This window comes from Lissotriton helveticus, chromosome 9 (assembly GCF_964261635.1).
Source record: "Lissotriton helveticus chromosome 9, aLisHel1.1, whole genome shotgun sequence".
Lineage (NCBI taxonomy): Eukaryota > Metazoa > Chordata > Amphibia > Caudata > Salamandridae > Lissotriton > Lissotriton helveticus.
In genome coordinates, this window is record NC_136070.1 from 325,736,790 (window position 1) to 325,754,470 (window position 17,681).

The following is a 17,681-nucleotide window of genomic DNA, read 5'->3' on the forward strand; positions in this document are numbered from 1 at the left end:
AGCACTCCTACTAAAACTCCTGCCAAAAATGAAACCTTACAGAACAAACATATTCCCAAGAGGATTTGTTACACTATTAGGTTTCTTCTCCTCGTGCACTACAGATAGCCAATAACTATAACAAAGAATAAGCTTTTTTTAACATTCAAACTCTAATGCAGAGAGTCAAATACTGATACCTGTGCAAAAGGAAGTTTGAGCAAGAAGCAAATGTTGAAAATTGTGTTGTTATCGCACCCCTAAAGTTATTCCCTGACACATTTCGCCATCAAAAAGCAGGTGAAATTCATTGGAGGAAACCAGTTGAGCAAAAGGCTAAAGATTCAGAATTTGGTATGTTATACATCAGTTCTTCATGTTATATTTACTTCCTGTCGGGAAAACTCAGGTTGGAAAGTGTTTACCGCACTAGGTTTATTATTCACCCAAGGAAATCAGAATTTACCAATTGTGCTTCATACCACTTCCTATTGCCCAGTACTCAGAATCAGGGCCTTAGTATTGTCCAGAGGGCTAGCACATTGCTCCACTAACGTATTCTCATTGTAATCATCGAAGCATAGTTTTAGAGGCAATTGGTGATACAAAAGATGTTATCTACCAATGTTTAAGGGAGTTTTACAAAGTGGTAAAGCTTGCAGCATAAATGTAGAGCAGCAAAATATGGCCCGCATCTACTTGGAGGAGTATTTACCATATACTGGTATGTTGAAGTATTTTATAGTCATTTCTACTTCATTGACTTTTAGTTCTAGAGTTCCACTGTATGACTAAATGTCAAATTACATTATTTGTCAAATGGATTTTTGCTCGCAGGTAATGACACAGAGTCCTTCTTCAAATAGTGGTCTTGGAAGAATCACTTCCAAGGGAATACTTGGGAATGATACTCATGGTAGCTCTATGTCAAAACATGCTGAATTTGAGTTTCAAAGCCTCTCTGTGAAGGTTTATGTCTTGCCTGCCATCAGTAGTAGCTGTCAATAGTCAAAGATTTCTTTTTTTGGCCCAAGCTTAGAGTGGGTTTGTGTCGGCCTTCCTCATAATTGGATGGCTTTCTTGTATATCTCATTTCCCTGCTGCTTATTTAATAGTTTTCCTTCCTGATCTTTTGTTTGTCCCACCCTGGGGCATTTCGGTCTCAGTGTGTTTGAATGTGGTGGCACATATACTTCCAGTGATGATATTATCAAATGATTGCAGTGCATATGAGGGATTGTCTGGTCTTCCTCTCTCCCTCTCTCTCTCTCTCAGTGCTCCCCCTTCTCCCACCAACACTCCCACTTTATTTCCACATTTCTGCATTGCTACCCAAAAGCCCCTTTATTCCCTACCACGGTGCGCTATGATTGTCACCCACCATGCTATTGGTAAATAGTTACCTTAAAATGTAGTTTTACCATTCAAAAACGGCCATTTGACCGTATGTGCATATGCACATTGAGTATCTTTGAATGTAGTTAGTTATCTTATTAAGAAATTCCTTAGCTGCAGTCTTTTAACAGGGTTTCCTAAAATATAACTAAATAAATTAAAATATGTCCACTGTGGAATCTTCTATCTCTGAATCTAGTTTTTAAAATATAAGAAAAATCATTCAAAGATGGCCACTGCAAAGGTATGTTCATCTATTTTCTTTGACATTTTCTTATTAAGAGTTTTTGTCTTCATTGTACAACATAGTGCATATGCAAGTTAGCCGTTATACCAGGTACATACAGACAAGCAAATGATATTAACATATTATATACCCGCCATCCCATTATACATCGCCACATCGACTGAGAGTTATCCCATCGGTCAACTATATTCCTCTGTTAGAAAGACTGCGTGGGATGTAGTGGGGTGGCTGCCACTGTGTGCCTGGCTGAGTGGGTTTCTGCAGTGGTGTGGGTTAGTGTGTAGTCCCCTACTCCATATTAGTGTCCCTCCTTGCTTAATGACCAGTTGCGTGCTTCCTATGTGTAGGTTACCACTCTGCGGTGTCAAAAAAAACGTGAACACGAAACTGTGAACAAATGATGGGAATGGGGGGGGGGGGTTCGGGGTCTGGGGGAAATCCGGGGAATTTGACGAATAAAGGAGACGAGAAGCACAGAGAAAAGGGGGGATATGGTGTGCCCTGTGTTTATCCTGCGGTAGGTACAATACATCTGTGGGATGGCTACAGTGTCAGAATCGTGATGGGGGGATATCTACAGTGAGGCTATGCTTCCCTGCAGTAGCCTGTGAGCCTATCGTGCAGGCTCCCTGTACAAGAGCGGCTTTTTATATGGAACAGCTATTACGCCGTGGTGCTAATTCTATCGGTGGCAGGGGTGGAGTTTGGGACTGGGCTGGCGTGTCACTGGGTGAATTGACTTGTGTGGTCTCTTGCGTGAACTGGAACAGGAGTTGCGCACACTCCATCGAGATGGGGTGTTTACAAATCCCCCTCACCTCCTCCTCTCTCAATACAGCTTCTTCAGCTGACCCCCATTTTTTAACCCCTCCAATCCAGGCTGCCTCTGGGGGTCCTGCTGGTGCCCTCCAGTACATGGCTATCCCTCGCTTTGCCAGGAGTAGGGCTAGGGACGCAAAGCGACACTGCACTTTTTCCGTCTTCCGCCTGCGGATGTTCCCTAGATCACAGGCCTCCCATGAGGTGATATGCATCGGATGGACCGTCGCCTCTAGGACCCGGTGTATACAGCCCCAGTATGATCGAAGCACCAGACAGTCCCGGAACATGTGCTTGAAGTTTCCAGCAGGCGTTTGGCACCTGGGGCACTCAAAATGTGTCTGGGTAAAAACGGTGAAGCTTATGCGGTGTTAGGTAGGCTTGGTGTAAAATGTTAAATTGTATGTTTTTGGATCGCGCATTTCGCGACACTTTCTTTGGGTATTCTAGGGCCTTTTCCCATTCCTTATCATTAAGTACTCAACCTATCTCGTCTTCCCATTTCTGACGTAGGGCCTGTAACGGGACCACTATCATTTCCCTTATTGCTTTATAGTGCCAGGTGACTAAGTGTCTGCCTCTGCCCATTCGGAGGATGCTGTGCAGCACTGGGTGTGTCGTTGCCCCCCCCCCCCCCCAGTAAGGTCCCAATATTGCCACGCACTACCTACTATCCGTCTGTGCAGCAGAAATTGTCCCGGGGGAAGATCATAGCTATCGCACATTTGAGCATAAGTTTTCAGTTGCCCATCCTCAAACAAAGCCCCTATCTCTATCACCTTGCGTTCCATCCACACCCGAAGGGCACCGGATGTGTAGTAGTTCTCATTCTGTGGGAATCCCACTAATGGGAGCAATGGGGAGTATAGAGGCGTACCCTTTGAAAGGCGGTGTATGCGTAGCATGCATTTGCGGGCTATTGTCACTTGTAAGGGATATGTGCACGTTGGTCTGGTTCCCGGCATCAGCAGTCTCTGGATGACCGGGAGAGGTATCCGGCCGTCATTAGTAAATGTTTCCTCTATGTGGCGTTCTGCCGTCCAATGAGATAGCCACTGGATCTGGGACGCCAGAAAATAGGCCTCGAAGGATGGAGCTCCCAGGCCTCCCTCAGTTGTGGGCAGGTAGGGGGTTCGTTAGGCCAGTCTAGGTCTGCCACCCCCCCCCCATATCAATGTTGTGAGTAATGTGTCTAGTTCTTGGAAAAAGGCCCGGGCGGTATCACCGGGAAATTGGTAAAGGCGTAGAGTAGCCTGGGAACCATTATCATCTTTTCCAATGCTACTCGACCTATAGGGGCCAAGGGAAGGGTCTTCCAGAAGGCTACTGCCGCTCGAAGTCCTGCCAGCCTCTTACGGTGGTTCCCTCGTAGAGGTCTTCAGGCGAGTGATCCAGTCTCACCCGAGGTATCTGGGCGCCACGGTGCTCCACTCAAGTATCTGTGGTCCTATTACGATCTCCAAGGGGGCAAGGTGGGGGCTGAGCGGAAAGACCGTTGTTTTCCCCCAATTAACTTTAAGGCCGGAGACCTCCGCGAAGGTATGTAGTATTGTCCAGATTGATGTGAGATCACTTGTGATATCCTGCACATACATCAACAGGTCATTGGCGTATAATGATACGCTATGTATCGTATCTGCAATTGAGATACCCCAGGCTTCATCCTCCTGACACAAACGAATGGCCAAGGATTCCACTGCCAAGGCGAAGAGCAGGGGTGATCAGGTTAGTGTTTCTTTTGGAGGCTGTAACCACAACTATCCAATTGTTGAAGGTGTAGGTTTTTGGGTTCCTACGTTGCCCATTAACAATGGCACCAGTGACTAGAAAGCATGGCCTGCAAAGACATTGAGTAGACAATGGCTAAATCATAAAAAGGCCTCATCAGCCTTTTAGCTCCAGGCGATCGATACACGGCATTGACAAATACATACTGTGCACAGAATCTACAGACCACCACAGCACACCATGTGCAGCAGAAAGAGAGGGCATGGGCATTGGGAACAGGGCTTGGCCAAAGACTATGCCCTATGACCAGTGTCAAATAGTAGCAGTGGGCCAGGGTACTGGGCCTTTGGCCATGCTGCATTGTCAGTGCCTATCAAGCACAGCCACAGGCTCTACCCTGCAAGAAATGAGGGCAGGGTTTCTGGGACCAACTAATTATTATTAATTGAGAAAATTCAGTTAAAAGGACATTATTATTGGCTACTAAGATCACAAGCTAATATTTATTATTTAAAAAGTATTAAATTGACCCATAAAAAACCTATGATAAAAGGATGTCATAGTGACATTCCAAACCTAAAAACGACTTGAATTTTCCAGTTATTGATGCTATGCAGTCATATTGCCTTCCGAAGCTCTTCTCATTACCTCACACTTATTTCCTCCCTGAATACGCTCTGTAAGGACATCTAGTGGTTGATAGATGAATTGTAGTCAGAAACCTGTATTGAATATCTGTGAGGTTATATCCATCACTTGCATACTTACTACAGCATCCTTTCTACTTTAGAACATTTCATAACAGGTGTATTTGCAGAGCGCACATTCACTCTAAGTTGTCCCTTGCTGCTACAGACAGATAATAGCAGCTTAGTGTTGCCCACCTCAATATTACTTTGGGAAATGTCAAAGTTGTGTCTTTTGATCAAACATGTGTGAGGGATGTGCAAGAGGCTGCTTAAAGATACACTCAAATGGATTAAATAGAAAGGCACGTCGTGCCTTTGAATAGCAAGGACAGAGTTTGCCAAACATTACCCTTTATAATATTTTGATTATGTGCAGCATAGTATGCAAATGCTAGAAAAAAAAGGCCCCTTTGCTAATGCTCTGGCAACTCCAAACCATCAAGACACCAGGCTTCCATCCATGAGTTTTTCATTACAAATTTTTGGAACCCTGTACTTTAGTCCAGGGTTCAATTAAAGTGAACCATTCAGCAACAATCAGAATGCCCTGGTATTTTAAACAAAAGAAATGAACTAGAAACATATTTTCTTATTGATATTGAATCGTATTTTCTCATTGGAAAGAAGCAGCTGGCAGGTAACAAGGCGCTTTGCCGAATTTACAATTACAAGCCTATTGTGAGTGTCCTATCACTTATTATTCTCTGACATAAGTGAATATAGCACCAGTAAATCCCCGTCCATTAAATTTAACAACAGATTTATGTACTTTGAAACCACATCTTGAAGACTTCAAATTGGGGCGGGAAAAAACGCATTTATGGGCTTAAATGAAAGGTGGGTTTTGGAAAAGGTGGTTGGCATTGCTGTCATAGTAGTGGTTGACCAACAAAGGATTAAAGAAGTTCCCTCAACACTAGGTTGTTAACACAAGTCCATTAAGAGTTGCATGGGGCAGTTTAATAATAATTGTTTGAAAAAAGAAGGCTTACCTGGAACTGCCGGCTGCCTCCCGTGTTGCGCCTCAGTGTTATTCTTCCTTCTTTCTTGTCCCAGCAGGCACTGGGGCAGCATCACAGACTCCCTGTGCAACCCCCGCAATGCTCTCATAGTATGAGAGCAGCGCAGGAATTGGCCTGAGTGGGCTCGATTGATGCTCCTCTCAGGACAGGGAGTCTGAGCTGTTTCTCTAACCCGGCTGTACAATACAGCCGGCTTGGAGACACCTAAGTGCGCATGCTTGTTTGGATGGCCTGAGATGGACGGCCAATCACACATGCGCACTTAGAAGTGCACCAACCAGTCCTTCTCCCCCCTCCCATGGCCCTGACCCCACCCCTCCCTACAGCGCTGGCAAAGCCAGCTGCTGAAAAATAAAACGATCATAGAATATCTTTTTATTTTTCAGCTGCTGGCTCTGAGCCAGTGGTCAACTCCCCTGGTTGGCATGATGTTAAGAAGTAACAAATATATCGACAGAACCAGGGCAACACTGCCAAAACTACTTGCAGTCATTATCAGGCATAGTATAAAACTTTTTCTTTCATATTTAGACAACTTCCCTTAATATCCAACGCTGTGTCAAAAAAGTTAAACTTCATGACACAACGTGTGGATTAAACTTTCATAACGTATAAATCTGTGAAACAAAACTAGCAGTACAACCTTTGCAGACCTGGATTGTACCGTATTTCATAATTTTATTTTAGGACTTAAGGCTGTGGCAGAGATTTACTATGTTCTTGCGCTGGGGTTAGTTCACTTTTGTGGCGCAGCCTCAACACAAAATCCTTTTTGCCATTTACTAAGCCTCACAAAGGTGGCTGTGTTTGGTTTAGTAAATACAAAATAATGCACTGCTGTCCATAGCACTTCTTGATTAGTTTGCATCAGATATGTGGACGTTCCCATGCACCCACCCATGTATTTTGACATAAACCCAGATCAAAAAAGACTTGTAAACCTGGGTTTGTGCCAAAATGGGACACCTACCTGACAGAGGCATAACAAGAAATAACATCGTTATTTCTCCTTGTCACTTCCTATTTCCATCTGTGCTGCATTCTGCGGCACAGATGAAAAGATTAATATATCTCTTTGAAGTTTTTTTTGTGCAGGAAGGAGTCCCTTCCTGCACAAAAAAGATCCTGCCTGTAACACAGACATTTTGCACTATGGTGCAAGGGTTCCTGCATTGGCGGTAGGTGGCACACAGTGTGCCAGTGCAAGCAGAGAGAAGAAATGCCATATCTTTGTAAATATGAAGCTTTTACGTCCTCTCTCTTTCACACAATGCAGCCTCAAGTTGCCTTGCTGCGCCCCATTGTGTGAAATTAGTTAGTAAAACCTATTGCATAAATATACACTGTTCAAAAGATATATTAAAAAGGTTGATAAACCATAATATTGAATCGACATTCTGAATATACATTTGCAACGCAATGGGCATAATGTGCATGACTGCTAATGGAATTCGCTGAAAGAGCAGTCAGTTTAGTACTGTTAAATTCATCTGGGTGGAATATTTCCTTCTACTGTGTTTTGCATGGACAGTTTTTTGCAATCTGAGACACAAATATTATCCCCTGAGCATTTAAACTTGTGTTGGCACCATTAAAACTTGCAATTACTGCTTGCCTGTAAGTATGTACTCCCAGAGTGTTGAAACAGTGGCACAGTTGGTCCCGCTGCTCATTTTGGAATATTGGCCAAGTATAGATTATATGCATGATAGTTTCTGGGTCTGATTGCAGCCTCTTCATTGGTTGTCGTTTGCTGTTATGAGCTTTTCAGGGCTCATAACAGCAAACTCTCCCAAGTTGGAAACTCTCCCAGACGTAGGCACAAATGCCTTTTTATTGAGTTGGACGACCAGCAGGAACCCAAATGGGGTTGTTGCTCCAGGGATTTCTACGACTGAATGGTGAATCAGGAGTGTGCTTGCTCTAAAAGCTTGTTTTTATCTTCGAGAAGGGATATGCATGCATAAAGTTATGAACATCTTTCTTGAAAACTTTTTTTTCACATTTGTTTTATTGAACAAGGCAGTAGGAAGACATTGGTACAGAAATAAAAATAAAAAAGACATTGCTCACATCAAATTTTTAACAGTTAGACAATTTTTAGACAATTTACAAGAGACAAACTAGAGAAAAAAGAGAGGATTAAAAAAGGAAAGAAACCATTATATAAACATACAATGGTCCTTGTGCAAAAAACGCAATTTTAAGTACACAATACCACTGCAAAAGTGCATAGTGCAAAAGTGCAAAAACTGCAATAAAGTGCAACTGCAAGAAGACTTATGATCCAATAAAGTGCAATTTTAAATTTTAAAGTGCTAGTGCAATATAGTGCAAAAACAGCTATCATGAAGCAGTAATATTTTAAAAAAAAATGCAAATATTCACATTCTCCTCTCCTTCCTCATCATCCTCCCTTCAACAATTCCAGAATCTCAAAATATTTCCAGTTTCTTTCAAATCTTGCAATGGCTCCCACACTGCCTACATAAGCTCTTTCGAAATTGCATGGGGAGAAACTTGATAGGAAGATGGTAAATCCCACAGACTCTTAATTTGCAGATTAACTAGAGAGGAGTGTAGGTAATCCCAGTGGGAGCACTGACATAGTTTGTTTGACAGTTCGATCCAAAATCTGTGGTCCAAGCAGGTCTCTTTTGTCTGTGGCAGAGTTTGGCAAAGGCTCCTTGTCGTGCACACTTTTGTTTTATAAGCCCAATCTCCAACCTTATATGAGCGGGAGAGGCATTTCGAGGGAGCCAAAAAAGCTGCCTGTACAGACTGAGATGCTAGCAGAAGCTTTGGTTTGATGACCTTGATTAGAGGCAGAAAGGAGGGGCCTTCTAACCTTTTCTGTAGGGAGGAGAAGGCAATGAGAAAGGAACCAGCTTTGAGTTTAATTTTCTCCCAGTGCCATTGACAGGTACCTCTACAATCCAACTTGAACGATAGGAACTTATATTTGCTATCTTTTTTAATCAGATTATTATTGTTTAGACTCCGGGGACCCACAGGGTTTCGTTTTATTGCTTGTTTTGCCAAGTTTGATTTGCAGATAATTGTCCTGGGTGTATAAGAATAACTTGTGCAGCAGTCTATGTAAACCCACCTTTGTTCGACTACAGAGAACAATGTCATCAGCATTTAACATGCTGGCTAGTTGTTGTCCTCTTAGTTTAGGCACATGGACATTTAGTTGATCTAGTTCTGGAGTGAGATCAGAATGAAAAAGTTAAAAAGTGCTGGGGCTAGCACACATCCATGCCTGAAACATGTTTTTATTGGTATCCTGTGGGAGATCTGTGTTCCATCCCCTATTTTTCTCTGGATCCAGGTGTTGGAATGGAGAAGTTGAATGGCCTTCAGTAACGTCCCTGGGACCTTCAGGTTGGTGAGTTTGGGCCAGAGCTTCATTCGGTCGACGCGATCAAAGGCAACCTTCAGGTCCACGAAACATGCACGTGAGGAGCTTATTAATACTGATACTTGTTTATGAGGAGGGTTAGTATGGTGAGATTTGTAACTGTGCCCGTTCCTGGCCGTAAGCCTGCCTAATTATATGGAATCATCTGGTGCGCATCTGTCCAGGTGCTCAGTTCCTCTAACAAGAGGCCAGTGTAGTATTTTGCTTAGTTGCCAAGTAGAGCAATCAGGCGGTAGTTGGCCGGATTTCTTTTGTTGCCTCCTTTACATATAGGGTGCATGATTGCGCCATGCCAAGACTCGGGGATTTGACTGTGGAGAAGGCTATAATTCAAGGGAGGTGCGAAGAAATTCGACCAACTGACTGGGTCGGATTTAAACAGGGCAGTAGGCAGTTCATTTGGACCAGGGACAGTCCAATTTGCTTTTTAATAATAGTCTCTTAATGCTGTTCAGAGAAATGGTTAACTGGTACCTATTGCCAAAATCCATCCCTGACACTGGCAGCATCTACAATTTCGCTGAATCTCTCTTGAGGGCAGCATAATGTGATACAATGTGCTCGGCCCAGGTGTGCTGATGTTGACATTGTTGGCTAAGTAAGAGCCCCTTTCCAGATAATATATAGTTCTGCATAATTTGATTAGGTTGTTGTTATTGAAGTCATGCGGAATTTTCTCCCACTCTTTCATTGTACCTCCTCTTAGCTTGCCGGAATTCCTTTTTATACAACGACCTTGCATGTCTGACTTTTTACACCTGCAGATTATTGGCCACAAAACTCTTTATTGATTGTAATAATAATAATAATAATAATAATAATAATAATGATAATAATAATAATAATAATAATAATAATAATAATAATAATAAATGTGCTCTTATGTTTACTGTGTCCGTATATCAATGAGTCATGGAAAGAAATAGGTGCAAATTAGCTGAGGACGTCGTCTGTGCTGTGTAGAGAAGAAAGGGGCTGAGGTGATCAATCTTAGGAAGCCCCTCCAGGTAATGTTTTATAGGCTGACCAGGGGGAAATGTTATACATGTGGCCGGGCTTGCGTTCTCTTGAGACTCTACCAATGCTCCTTTTCCGATGCAGGCATGGTGGAGTCAGCAATGCGGCCAGGCTTGCATTTTCCCATTGCTCTTCAAACGCTCTTTTTCCAGGATGAGGCCAGGTTGAGAAGCACTTAAGGAAGATGGCAGGGAGGACAGATACATGAATAGGAATGAGAGGGACCACAGCTGGGGACTTTTCTTGGACAGATTGACATTGCTGGAACATGAATAAGTTAGTGTTGAAACACAAAGCCTCCCACATACATTCAAATGGGGCCACCTGAGGTACCCTCTAATCTTGACAGAATCTGAGTGGATCTTTGATCCAGCTGAGGAGCAGGGAAGATCCCCTATCCTGAAAGCATAGGTGAGTGCTGAATCTTGGGGATCCAGACCAACAGCCTAAGAGTGTAGGCAAGCATCGCTTACTGGGGGAAACCAGGCCAGTTTGGACTTTTTGGAGCTAACAATGTACTCATCTTAAACGCAACATGTCCCTTAAGAAGCTAGTTTATGAGGGCCTAAAATATAAGCAGGACTTCTTTTGACAGAGTTCCTTTTGAGCAAGGGTGATACTGAACATTAGGGATGAGTGACACAGTTAATCTAAGGGCTGACTGTTTGACTCAGGTTGATTATGAAGATATTAAAAAGCATGAGTGCATTTGTGACCAACATCAATGAGGGAATGGTGGAGACGAAGGCCTATTTCGTGAACTTGACCTCAAAAATTGCCAGGACTGGGGGGCGTGGCTTGGACGCCAGCCAAGATGGCGGCGTAGACCGGGAGCTCCGGCAGCGTTCCTCGCCCACATCAGTTTTGGGACAGTTTACCCGCGACTTCAGCCACAATGCAACGTGTCCCGCGAACCGGAACGTGAGGAGAGCCTAGCACCCTTATTGTTTCCCGGTTTTGCGACTTTAAACGGCGTCTGTGAGAAGAGATCCGTTTTCGTGGCAACGGCCGCCATTTTGTGCGCCGGCCGCGATTTTCGGAGGCGGCCGGCTTATATGCTTCTAAGCTTATTTACTCCCTCCTCACTCAGCGGAAGACATTTGCTACACGGACCACTACTGGTGAGCCTCCTTCAACTGTGATTATTTTCTGAGGTGCTCTCCCTCTCGCGCTTCTCTCACTGTTGATTTTGGGCGCCATTTCGCGCTTACTGCGCTTCTCCTTACCACCCACCTGCTTCACTTCTTTGTCTTCCTGCATCACAGCCATGAAATGAACTAAAATGATCTTGTGCAACGCTTTTCAGCATCTGAATTCACCCTTTTGCTATGCCATGCATTGAAGTACTGCGTCAGGAGGTTCTACTTTAAGGGTTGCTTTCAGGGAGTCAAGCCACGTTCATTGCGCATTTTCATACAGTTCTTCTCATACATGTTCTTGCCTGGAGGATTGACATTGTACTTCTATGAGCTCTTGCAATGCTAGGTGTGGCTATATTAATCCTGCTGCTTTCCTTCTCCTACGCATTGTCATCATCAATCATTGCAGTTTGTCTCATGGCTCATTTGAGTTGCCCCCTCAATCAGTCGTGATCTTCTTCCCGGCCTAATACCTGCTACTGTGCTACGTGTTTCTCCCGCTTCTGACCATGGCTTCGTGTTGAGACTTTCTGTCATTGCTCTTCATGCACTTTTCCTTATCAGGAGGATTTCATACTTTATATTGACTTGTTGTCTTCACTTTCATCATTCTGGCTGCCTTACATGGGGAAACTTCGCGCTTTGAAACTCACCAATTTACCGAAGTTACCTGTTGATTCTGATTCCGACTCACCTGCCCAAGAAATGGAGGAAGGCAAATCCTCGAAGTCGGACTCTGCACATGGGGCTATTCCTAAGTCTCAAAATGGAGGGAAGGTGCAACTTTCCTTAACCTCATCCAAGCGTCTGAAGAAAGACCCGCCGTCTCCTGGGAGTAACGCTTCACCTTCCTCTATGGATCTCATCCTGGAAGAGCTACGGGCCTTCAAGCCATTTATGGAAGCAACCACAAAAAATATGCAGGCCATGCAGGAGAAATGGACATCTCTAGACTCTCGTGTCACGATCTTGGAGCAATCCTCGGATTCTTTACATTCTGCTTGCTCCCGCATCCCTTCAATAGAAGCTGAGATCCTTCTACTCAGGCGTCAAACAGAGGATTTGGAAAATAGAAATCGCAGGAACAACCTACGCTTAAATGGTCTTCCAGAACTCACAGAGGGGTCTAACCCTACCATCTTCTTCCAATCTTTCCTTGCGAAGATCCTAGACACTCCGGCCTTATCCTCCATTAACATCCAGCGAGCTCACCGACTCGGTCCTAAGGTAGCTTCCAAGCCAAGGGGTGTTATTATGCTGTTCCTGCAATACACCGACCTCTTGCAGGTCCTTTCAGCCGCCAAGCTCAAAAAGCAGATTATTTGGGAAGGCCACCGCCTTTATCTCTCGCAGGATGTCTCCAAGGCCACCACGGATTGGAGGAAAAAGTTTTTAGACCTACGGCCGCAGTTAAGAGCCCTCAATGCCAGATATGGTCTCCTACATCCTTGTCTCTTCAAGGTCACCTATAAAGACAGAACAACCACGTACGAAGATCCTGCGGCCTTGCAAGCTTTCCTTCGCCAACAGAGGCCTGATGTCATGGACACCTCCAAGCCTGGATGAGAGGTTTTACTGTTCATTGCCTTATTGATTTCACCACATTGTGGTTCTGCTTTTCTTCTTTGACGTTGCTTGATCATTTTTCTTTACGTTTGCTAAAATGTTTGTTTTACCACTCTACTGTTTTTATACACTATGCATTCCATCTCTGCTCGTATTTTTGTTGTAGACCCTTGTATCTCCCCTAATGTTTCTCTCATTTCTTCAGATATGTCCCTCTTCATCTTCATCCTGATGTCGCCTACTGTTTTCTTATCTTGCCCATTGGATTTATGGTACTAGAGGTTCGATTTCGGCTCTGGTTGTTGTCGTCGTCATCTCCTGCCACCAGCACCCCCATCCCTGTTCTGGATTTTTCCGTTTTTGTAAGTATGTCTTTCAGTCGTTCGTTTCAGACTTGTACTGTCTCTTTGTTTATTTCTGTCTCTGTCCTCTTTCTCTCCCTCTTACTCTTGAACTCTCTCTTGCATTTTTCCTGGTCTCTCCTTCTTTCTTCTTTTCTCCCTTCTCGGACTCAGTCTTATCTCTGTAACAGTTTTTTCTTCTTTTTCTTTCCATCTTTCTCTTTTCTCCTCCTTTTCTCTCTCCTTCCATCTTTGTCTCTTCTTTTTCTTTCTCCCTGGTCTCTCCTTCCCTCTTCTTTTCTTTCTTCTCATTCTCAATCCTTTCTCTATAACAGTTTCTCTATTTTTTCCTCACACATTTCTTCCTTCTTCTCCTTTTCTCTTATCACTCTCTCTTTATCACTATGTTTCCATTTTTATCAATTTTTCAATTGTATTGCTAATGCATTAATAAGCATGTTGCTCTTAGTTGTTTTCTCTAAATTGTTTCATTCCGTGTAACGACATGGAACGTTAAGGGATTAAATAATCCCATTAAAAGACAGAGGGTTCTTTCACATTTAGCAAGACTTAAGACTGACGTTGCCCTCCTCCAAGAGACTCATCTTGCTGAGGCGGAAGCTCTGAAACTCAAACGTTGTTGGGTGGGTCATGTTATTTGTTCTCCTACGACAACTAAAAAGAATGGTGTTGTAATCCTGTTGCACAAAAAGTTAAACGTTTCTTCGATTACTCATGAATGTGATGTTGATGGTCGTTGGGTTATTGTTACATCACTCATAGATAATATTCCACTCACCCTCTTCAATGTGTATGCTCCTACTGGGATCGACAGATCCTTTTGGCCCTCTATTTCTACTAAGTTGTCTTCCCTCTCTGGGGATTACATACTTTTCGGTGGAGACTGTAATCAGATTGTTGACCCCTTCCTTGACCGCCATTCAAAAGTAAATTTTGTCCCCTCTAGAATGCACACTCAATTTGTAAATTCTTTTCAGAACAATGCCTTAGTAGATATTTGGAGATTATGTTACCCAGATGCTAGAGAATACAGCTTTTTCTCCCCTCCTCACCAATCCCAATCCCGCATTGACCATATCTTTCTCAGTAAATCCCTGTCCCAACACGCTATCCGTTCTGAAATTGGCTCTATCCTACTTTCTGATCATGCTCCGGTTTTTGTAGATCTTGACCTACTCTCATTTTCTCCCCACTCTGGCAGATGGCGATTTAACAACGCTCTACTCTCAGAACCCACTTTTTGTACTGAATTTACTGCCTTCGCCAACAAATTTTTTCTATTAAATCAAACTCCTGACTCCCCTTTTGTTATGGTTTGGGATTCTTTTAATGCAGCCTCTAGGGGTTTTATTATTAATTTTGTAGCTCGGCGGAAGAAACTTCGTGAGGCCAAGTCAGAGAAAATTTTAGCTGATATTAAAGCTTTAGAACATGCTTACTATGCTTCTGAATCTGAATCTTCCCTTAAAACTCTTATTGAGGCAAAAATCTCATTTAATAAATTCACGACTGACGCTGCTTCTAATACCCTGCTAAAATGTAACTCCAGATATTATGGAGGTAAGAATAAAATGGGGAAGCTTTTGGCCAACTATTTAAAGATTCGCAAGGAACGCACAAAAATTCAATCTATTAAGACTTTCTCTGGAGAATCCACTTTTAAGGATAACGACATCCTTAATGAATTTGTCAAATTTTATGATACTCTTTATACTCCAGAACAAGTTCCGAAACCTGATGATCTCTTCTCTTACTTTCATTCTCTCTCTTCTACCTCGGTTTCCCATGTTGATCTCCAATCTCTAGAACAGGACATTTCGCTTTCTGAAATTTCGCATGCTGTTTCTAATCTTCGTCATGGTAAATCCCCTGACGGATTTACTATTGAATTCTATAGCCACTTTGCTTCTCTCCTTCTTCCTAAACTTTTACTCCTCTTTCGTACTTTCTTTGAAGCGGGTTCCTCTAGCGGTTCTTTTCAACAAGCTTTAATTTGTCTAATTCCCAAAGAGGACAAGGACCACTCCTTATGCAAAAATTACAGACCAATATCTTTGGTTAACACTGATTATAAAATTCTAGCAAAAATATTAGCTTTACGCATGGATCCCCTCTTACCGGATCTTATTGGTCCTGAACAATCCGGTTTTGTCAAGGGACGTCTCTCCTCTGATAATTCCCGGGTATTCCTTAACATTCTTAGCAAGGCTTCCTCTTTGACTCTTCCTTTTGCAGCTATTTCCTTAGATGCGGAGAAAGCCTTTGACAGGATTGGGTGGGATTTTATGTTTCAGGCTTTATGTTGGATTGGCATTCCTTCCAAATTCATCTCTATTGTTTCTTTACTTTAGTCCGACCCTCAAGCCTCTATCTTTGTTAATGGTATGTCCTCGGATTATTTCTCTTTACAGGGGAGTTCGGCAGGGTTGCCCCTTATCCCCTTTACTTTTTGTTTTAGCCTTGTAACCCTTCCTTACTAAAATTCGACTAGACGACAATATCTCTGGTTTTCAGTTTGATTCCGATCAAGTTAAACTCTCGGTTTATGCCGATGATATTCTTTTTTACTGCTCCGATCCTATTACCTCTATTCCCTCTTTTCTTCATCAGGTCTCTTCCTTTTCTGCAGTTTCTGGTTATCGCTTGAACGCCGACAAGTGTGAAATTTTACCTCTGAATCCTCTCTGTCTGAAACATCTTTTCTCTTCCACGGGTTTCTCATGGCAACCTTCTAAGATCAAATACTTAGGGGTTTGGTTTGCTCCTCTTTTATCTGATACCCTTAAACTAAACTTTGATTATGTTTACAAGAAAATGGATACGGCTATTACTCGTTGGCATCCGCTCTTTTTGTCCTGGTGGGGTCGGCTCAACTCTATAAAGATGATGTTATCCCCCTTGCTTCTCTACACTATTTCCATGTTCCCTTTGCACATTCCACTCTCTTTCTTAAAAAAATTGATTCTTTATTACTGAAATTTTTATGGAACGGTAAGCGTCCTCGGATAGCTCTTACCTCCCTGCGAAAGGATAAAGCTCATTCTGGAGTTCGTTTTCCTGATTTTAAAGAGCATCACCGAGCTTTTTCTTTGAAACAATCCATTCGCTGGCTCACATCTGATCTCCCACATTATCCTCCTGTATGGCTAAATATGGAATCCTCTTTTATTTCTCCTTTCACCTTCCGCGAATTCTTGTCCTTTACGTCTCCCTTAGCTCGTCTTCGCACGCCTATTATATCGCATTCTCGTAATCTTCTTTCACCTTATATGTCTTCATTTTATCCCTCCCTCCTCTCCATTCACGAACAATCGATCTGGAATAATAAACTTCTCAAAATACGTAACCGCACCATTTTTTGGAAAACTTGGCATTACCGAGGAATATATTGGATTTCTCAACTTCTTTCTCAGAATACACCTCTTTCCTTCCGGGAGCTTCAATCCCTTTTCTCTCTACCTGCTTCTGCTTGGTCACAATACACTGCCCTTTGCCCTGTCTTGATTTCCTATCTTCACTCTCTTTCACCTTCTAATGATATTCCTTTAGATCGTAGATCCACTTCCCTTTTATTGGAGGCTTCTCCTTCTGCATCGGCTTTATATAGCTCCCTTCGTTTTACCGCTGATAGACTGAAATCTCGCATTGAAATTGCCTGGGAGTCGGATTTGTCTCAGAATTGGCCTGTACTTTTTTGGGAAAAAATTTGGACTAAACTTCATAAGACCTCTAGAGCTGCTAACACTACCCAAACTTTATATTTCATTTATCACAGAACTTTATTCACCCCATTTGCATTATCTCGTTTTTCACCAGGAACTCCCTCTACCTGCTGGTCCTGTCCTTGCCCCTCTGCTGATCTCAAACATATGCTGTTTGAATGCCCTCCTACCTCCCAGTTCTGGCAGCAAATTTGGAAGCAAATACAAAAAAAATTCCGATTCCAGGTCCCCTTTTCCCCTACACAAGTCTTTCTAGGTTCCCTTTCATCTGAACTCCCCCATTCTCCCAATCACTACCCTTTACTTGACATTTTCATAGCTGTAGCTTTTCAGGTCATCACTTCAAACTGGAAGCAAGCTGCAAATATTTCCTATCAATCTTGGTGGAATGCGGTCTGTTTTCATCATCGTCTAGATACCAATTATGTATCTCCCACCTCCCTAGCTATCAAACGAGACCTGATTTGGCTACCTTTGGTAACATACTTCTCTTCCTCTGCTCCTGCACATTCCTCTCCAGATGCTACAACAGTTGAAGTACGTAAACCCCCATGATTTCCTTATTTTCTTAT

General features: G+C 42.9%; 1 protein-coding gene across 1 annotated transcript in view; it reads right to left on the reverse strand.

The window, feature by feature from the left end:
• KCNK10 (potassium two pore domain channel subfamily K member 10) overlaps nucleotides 1-17,681 on the reverse strand; it is a 434,219-nt gene that overhangs the window by 151,993 nt on the left and 264,545 nt on the right. The window lies entirely within an intron of this gene.